Source organism: Puntigrus tetrazona, unplaced genomic scaffold (assembly GCF_018831695.1).
Source record: "Puntigrus tetrazona isolate hp1 unplaced genomic scaffold, ASM1883169v1 S000000586, whole genome shotgun sequence".
In the NCBI taxonomy this organism is placed as follows: domain Eukaryota; kingdom Metazoa; phylum Chordata; class Actinopteri; order Cypriniformes; family Cyprinidae; genus Puntigrus; species Puntigrus tetrazona.
The window spans coordinates 503,776-511,906 of NW_025048217.1; positions in this window are offsets into that span (position 1 = coordinate 503,776).

Below are 8,131 nucleotides of genomic sequence, written 5' to 3' on the forward strand. Positions count from 1 at the left end.
CAGTCTGCACCGCAGCAGGTCCCCTCTGTCTGTATCGCTGGTAGATGTGTACCCTTGGTTCAGCGCGCTGGAAGCACAGTCCGATAAAACCACACGAGTGAAATCAATCTGGTTTATTCAAACAAATGCTCTCTAACATCAAGTCTGTCTTCAGCTTATATACATCGGGAAAAATAGGAGTGCACCCAAAAAGGAGGAACTTGGTCCCCAAGCCATAACATAGGAAAACATATACATATATGGTAATATTGGTTAAACTTGTTTTAACAGCTCAGCAAAACCAAATAGCCAACAAGAGGGAAAAACAGTGGGAGTGAGAACCTTGTGAAAGCAAGATACATTGTCACCTTGAGGTGGTAGAAGGGCCAGTTGCTATCTAGCCAAAACAGTTCTCTGTACGCACAAGGCATCTCCGTCGCATTTAGGTCAGAGTTCATACACACACACATAGTAGAGAAGGCATAATGTTCCTTCAGTTGACAGTCAGTGGACCACACAAAGTCCCGTTTTATACTAAGGAGGTCAGTGAGTGGACAGACCAAAGTAGAAAAATTTGGACAGAAGGCTCGATAGTAACCACCCATCCCCAGAAAACGTCTCAATTCACGCTTATTAGATGGAACAGGGAACTGGAGTATGGCTGCTATCTTAGCATCAATTGGTTTCACGTGTCCCTGACCAACAGCTTGCCCAAGTAAGTGATCGTACCTTTAGTAAATTCACACTTTGCCAGGTTCAGTGTTAATGATGCCGTCTCCAAGCGTCCACAAACATCTCTAATAGTCCTCAAATGTTGTTCCCAATCATTTGAATGAATCACAATGTCATCCAGGTACACTTCACAATCTGGAACTCCAGACAATACGTGATGCATCATCCTCTGAAATGTAGCAGGTGCATTTCTCATCCCGAAAGCTAAAACTGTATATTGTAGAAAACTATCGGGGGTTACAAATGCAGATATTTCAGAGGCTCGTTGAGTAAGAGGCACCTGCCAATATCCCTTCAATAAATCCAGCTTAGTGACATATCTAGCTGAACCAACCTTATCAACACAATCCTCGATTCTAGGAAGAGGGAAAGAGTCAGGCTTTGTTATACTATTGACTTTACGGTAGTCTGTACAAAATCGAAAGGTTGAATCAGGTTTAGGTACCAACAGACAGGGGGAGCTCCATGGGCTCTGACTGGGTACAACCATACCATGCCTTATCAAGTAGTCAACTTCTGCTTTCATAACTTCACGCTTTCTTGGATTTAATCTGTACGGATACTGCTTGATTGGATTAGCAGTCCCCACATCAATGTCATGAGCACAGACAGAGGTTCTACCAGGCACATCACTAAACAAGGTCGAAAAGTTACTCAACAACTCCAACAAGCCCTGGGACTGTTCTGCAGTAAGATGTGAAAGAAAACTAGAAAGATCTTGCAGTATAACAGAATTCTGAAGGCGGGCAGGGGAAATAGGGCAGTCTCCGCCTGGGAATTCACCTTCCTCTGCAGAAAACTTAGCCACTGTGCTCACCGTAACAGCAGCACAAGTGAAGGGAGGATCAACTAGATTGCTATTGTCGTCAGATGAAGTCCTACTCACATACGCTTTAAGCCGATTTACATGGCAAACACGACTCTTGCACCTTCGGTCCGGCGTAGCAACAACATAATTTGTTTCATTCAACTTCCTTTGAATCAAATATGGACCTGCAAACTTGGCATGCAGAATCGACCCAGGCATAGGCAACAAAACCAATACCCGATCACCAGGCACAAAGTCTCGTTTCACGCTTTTAGTTTCAAATCGTTGCTTCATTTCTGACTGGGCTTCAGACAGATGTAGCTTAGCCAAATCGGGTGCTCTACATAACTTGTCACGAATGGAGGTAACGTACTCATCAACAGGCACAGGCTTAGGGGACTGACTTAAAAGTTGATCACTCAATAATTGGACCACGCACAGTATGTCCAAAAAGTTCAGCAGGGCTGAAGCCAAGAGACTCCTGCACAGAGTCTCTCTTGCTGCAAACATCAAATAAGAAAGACCCTCAGCCCAATCTCTACCAGTCTCGATGCAGTATCGTCGTAACATCACCTTGAGAGTCTGGTGGAACCTCTCTAAAGCCCCCTGTGATTCAGGATGGCAAACACTGGACATTTGATGACCAATTCCAAGCATCTCCAAAGCTTGCCTGAAAACTTTGGAGGTAAAATTTGAGCCCTGGTCACTTTGAATGACCCTTGGTAGCCCAAAAGTAGTACAGAACTTAAGAAGCTCCTTAACCACCACCTTAGCCCTCAATGTACGTATTGGAATCGCTTCAACAAAACGAGTTGCTGCACACATTATTGTTAAAATGTACTGATGTCCTGCTTTCCTTTTGGCATCGGCCCGACACAGTCAATAATCAGTCGGTCGAATGGATCATTCACCACAGGAATTGGACAAAGAGGCGCAGGAGGAATTTTCTGATTTGGTTTGCTTGCTATCAGACAAACATGGCAGGATTTACAGTGTTTGGAAACAGAGCTTTTAAGCCCCAGGCCAGAAAAGGAAGTACCTAGAGGCGGCAAGTCGCCTGCAGTAATAAAAAAGTACCAAGAAATCCAAAAAACCCGCAATAAGTTTTGTTATGTGACTCAAAAGGAATGGCAGCCATTGTTCTGATTTTGCTGAACTGCAATTCCTCATCCACAATCAGGGTTTCCATTTGTCAGCATTAAGCGAACACTAACAGCCCTCTTCCTTGAAAATATAACTCCTGATGTAGAATCATGGGCACAAAACTCTCAGCAGCCTTTACACATTTTCAGTACTGCAATTTTTACAGCAATGATGTAACCTTGCTAGAAATGCCAACCTTCAAGAACTCTCTTTCTCCACAACTCTATATAAGTTTGTTTGACTGTTTTCACATGCCAAAGCTTTTGCCAGATAGGCCTCAGGGATCAGCATTTTGCAAAACAGCAGACTTTACAAAGTTTCATAGTGAGAGGGAGCTTACATAATGTAAGGCTAACAGACCTCTTGAGCTTTCCCTGTGAGGCTGCATTGTAATAAATCTTTTGGCCCATTTGTGCTTAGCATCACAATTCCAAAATAAGCACTCAATAAAGTAGAATCGACAGCCACACTCCAGAATAAAGTCAACTAGGGTCTTCTTCTGCCAGCTAAAGACTCTCCCTACGTCAAACACTTCACTCGAATCAACTGATGTAGAATAATCCTCAGTCACAGTGCTATCTGACGTAATTATGGGCGAGGATCAGCAGGCTTGAGCACCTGGAACAGGATCCTCGGGCCAACGTTTCAGATTCAAATCACAATTCACAGATCTCTTGACCTGCTTTTCTAGCATACGAAATCTAATCCTCGCTGCCTCACATTCTCTCTTTATGAGGAGTCACAAAAAAGGTCCAATCACCGGACTCACCTCTCTGCTGCCATAACAGACACTGCATCAGTATTCTCATCATCATCACCTCCCGTTTGTCGCATTTCTCATAAAGATCTTCTTTAGCACCGCGAGCTGATCAAAACAAATAAAGTAAACAGCACCGTGAAAAGATCAAATTCCATTAAAAACCCACAAATCAGTCAAAACATGAGAGAAAAAAGGAAGAGTACTCACCACAATACACGCGGTCACAAATTAGGGCAATCCCTGATCACACCGTAAACACTCTCTCTTTAAAGCAAAGAGAAAGCGGACGCAGTTTGTTGAATAAAACAAATAAAGTTCATTTATTTAACAGAAGAATGGTCACATCAATCCCTGATCCAGGAAGCAAATCTTTGAATAAATCTTTCATTTATTTAACAGAAGGACAACATAATAAACTTCAGGAAACTCTCTAACTACGTTGAATATTATAAATAACCTACTCAAAAGAAAATAAATAAATAACAGAGTCTTACCTTACTCCCTAACTAATATAAACATAGGCAAAACCTCTATTTCAAAGAAAATGGCACCCTCTCCCTACCGCTTCCAAAAGACAAAGTTTAAACAAATTTAACAAAATTAACAAATCAAACACCAGAGCATCCACATGCTCTCCCATAGTTCGTGAGAGAACAATTCCCTCACAATACTAAGAGATAAAGACCATAATCGGCCACCCTAAGTACAACACTCAGGGAAAAGAGTGAACACGAAGCCGTCAGCGTCCATCATGGTTCCTCTGCGATCTTTATGCAGAGCGCTGATCAACGATGAGCATCAGCTGGGCCCCAATTAACAATCTGCAACAAAGAAAGAGGAAGAGAGAAAGAAAGACATGCAACACCAAACATGCCCAATAGGTGACATCACCCTCTCAAGATCGCACATTACCCAAATACGTCCGCAGGACGTAACACTATACAGAGTTCACACGAGACTAGATAGTGATCTGAAATGTCATCTCTTTGCTGCAGAACTTCAACCATATTAACAATTCAATGTGACAGTATTAGGTCTAGAGTATGATTTCGACAATGAGTATGTCCAGACACGCGTTATCTAACCCCAACAGACTTCAGAATGTCTAAGAAAGCTAATCCTAATGCGTCTTTTTCCTTATTAGCATGGATATTAAAATTCGCCAACAATTAATACTTTATCTGCGGCCAGTACTAATTCAGTTAGAAAATCAGCAAATTCTTTAATGAAATCTGTGCTGTGTCCTGGTGGCCTGTATACAGTAGCCAGTACAAACATGACAGAAGATTTATCACTAGCACATGATCCTATAGATAATGTTATATGCAGCACCAAAACTTCAAATGAGTTATACTTAAATCCTGCCCTCTGAGAAGTACTGAGAATATTGTTAGAAATTGCAGCAACACCTCCCCCTTTACCTTTTAAACGTGTCTCATTTTTATAGCAGTAATTTTGGGAGGTAGATTCATTTAAAGTAATGAATTCATCTGGTTTTAGCCAGGTTTCTCTCAAACAGAGCAAATCTAGGTTCTGATCTTTGATCAAATCATTTATATTCAGCAGGTCAGGTCTGCCCCAGAAAGTCATCCAATTGTCTATAAAACCTATGTTGTTCTGCGGGCACCACTTAGACATCCAGCCATTAAGACCCAGCAGTCTGCTGTAAATCTCATCACCCCGGTAAGCAGGAAGGGGACCAGACCATATTACATTGTCTGACATCTTACTTGCAAATCTACACACCTCTTTAATATTATTATTATTAATTTATGTTTAGCATTAGCCAGCACTGGTGGCTTTCGATAGGTTTCCTCGAGAACCGCTAGCCTACAGAGTTTGGCGCCTATCTGCCTTTTCTCTATGTCGCAGGGGGCCTCAAAAAATCCCGACCAGGAGCACACGCCACAAGATGGCATCGATGCAGACCAAGCGTTTGAATTTCCTTCACAGTGACGACATTCAAACTGTGACAATTAGACAGCGATCCATGTGCAAAAAATTACAAAAAACCACTGCTCAAATCCTTTCACCCTCGTTCAACAAATTCACTACATTAACAGCCCTATGAAGCCTAGCGATTAAACTTTGTCTGCACACAGCCTGTTGCCTACAAGCTTGCTTCCACTTGCCTCTTTTCCTTTGTGTGTGTGCGTGCTTGTGCTTACGTCTGTGCCCGTGTGTGTGTGTGTCTTAAAATGAGAGACGCAAGAGGAGGTGCTTTTGAGAGCAATTTAGTAGCTCTATGCTAATTATGGAGCGCTAGGCTTTTGTTGTGTTCAATAAAAACAGCCAAAATTACAAAACAGCCCTATGCCTTTATGAGACGCCTGGGCGTTTAAACCTAAGCACTGAACAAATTCAAGCCAGCTTACTACAAGTTACACACAACTAGGCGAAAGACAGCAGGCATGCTTGTCTCTGTGTGTGTGTTTGATACAGTGGTTAAAGACACAAGTGGAGGCCGTTTTACAGGTGGTTCATTTGCTGTATGCTAAGCAAGGAGCGCTAATTAGAATACAGTCTTGTGCCCTTATGAGACAGCTGGGCATTTAAACCTTAAAAACTGAGCTGATGCAAGCCAGCTTAGATGTAAGATGCAAGTCACACACTAGGCAACATAGAAGAGCCGTGCTTGCCTCTGTGTGTGTGTGTGTGTGTGTGTGTGTGTGTGTGTGTGTGTGTGTGTGTTTAAAACAGTGGTTAAAGACATGAGTGGAGGCCATTTTGCAGGTGGTTCAGTTGCTGTATGCTAAGCAAGGAGCCCTAATTAGAAAACAGCCTTATACCTGTAACCCCTATAAGGGAGGGTTAGGTATAGTTTCAGTACCAGTTCCCTTTAAAAGTGTTTGCTTATGTCTAATTTGTGAAAGCCATCTAAGGTGTTGGTAAAAATTACTTAACAGGACCCTATTCCATTAATGTTCATACTTTTAAATGTGTATTATGTGACATGTACAAAAATTTTGTATAAGTGCATGTCCCCTTTAAAATATTAAGCAAAACCCTAAGGATCGATTGAGATGTACGTGAACAAAAACGTGGTTTTCACCAGCATGTTTGATTGATTTCTGTTGATTGGAAGTTTAATAGTTAATGCCCACCTTCTATATAGGTGAGTCGTACGTGATTGGTTTGGAGAAGGGAGATCTAAAAAATAACAATACAGAATAACTGTATTTATAACTGAAAACAAATTTTTATAGAAGTGTTTGAGTTTTGGTTTACATGTTAGATTGTGATTTATTTTGCCTTTTTGATTCATTTACTTGTGGACAACATTTAAGATTTAGCGAGGATACAGCGGTTTCAGTCTGAATGCGCTGTAAAAGAAGTTTTGGACAAATCGTCTGATTAGTTGCGTTAAATAGTACCACCCCGTAGTACTGTGGTCAGTATTCATTGTGGGAAGTGGAAGAAGATCAGATAGACCCGTTGAGCCACCGGAAGCGCTCACAGGTTCTATGAACACGAGGGACGAGACGAACAAACACCGGATAGCACACCCAGCCACCGGGAGTGTTTGGTGCTCCTCCGGCCGCGAGGGACAAACGACGGTTTGTGAGACTGTTCCGAGCCAGACTTTGTGATGATCGAGACCGAGTACGGATTATAGGTACTGCTTGTTGGTTTTTATTTTAGCTCAATGGAGAGTGAAGAGACCCTGCATCGGGAGTGGGTATGGTGTGGTTATGGTGTGAGTGGGCCCACGGTTTATATGTTGTTTTTCTTTAAAAGTTAGAATTAGGGTTAGGGTTAGGGTTAGGGTTAGGTTAGGTTAGGGTTAGGGTTAGGGTTAGGGTTAGGGTTAGGGTTAGGGGTTAGGGTTAGGGTTAGGGTTAGGGTTAGGGGGTTAGGTTAGGTTAGGGTTAGGGTTAGGGTTAAGGTTGGGGTTAGGGTTAGGGTTAGGGTTAGTTAGGGTTATTAGGGTTAAAATTAAAATTAAAATTAAAATTAAAATTAAAATTAAAATTAAAATTTTAAATTAAAATTAAAATTAAAATTAAATTAAAATTAAAATTAGGTTTAAATTAAAAATTAGGGTTAGGGTTAGGGTTAGGGTTAGGGTTAGGGTTAGGGTTAAATTAGGTTAAAATTAAAATTAAAAATTAGTTAGGGTTAAATTAGGGGTTAAAATTTAATTAAAATTAATTAAAATTAGGGTTAAATTAAATTAAATTAAAATTAAATTAAAATTAAAAATTAAAATTAAAAAATTAAAATTAGGGTTAAATTAAATTTAAATTAAAGTTAGGGTAAAATTAAAATTAAAATTAAATTAAAATTAAAATTAAAATTAAAATTAAATTAAATTAAAATTAAATTAAAATTAAAATTAAAAATTAAAATTAAAATTAAATTAAAATTAAAATTAAAATTAAAATTAAAATTAGGGTTAAATTAAAATTAAAATTAAAATTAAATTAGGAATTAAAATTAAAATTAAATTAAAATTAAATTAAAATTAAAATTAAAATTTAAAAATTAAAATTAAAATTAGGGTTAAAATTAAATTAAAATTAAATTAAAATTAGGGTTAAAATTAGGGTTAGGGTTAAAATTAGGGTTAGGGTTAAAATTAAGGGTTAAAATTAAATTAAATTAATTAAATTAAAATTAGGGTTAGGGTTAGGGTTAGGGGTTAAAATTAAAATTAGGGTTAAATTGAAATTAAAATTAGGGTTAGGGTTAGGAGTTAGGGGTTAGAA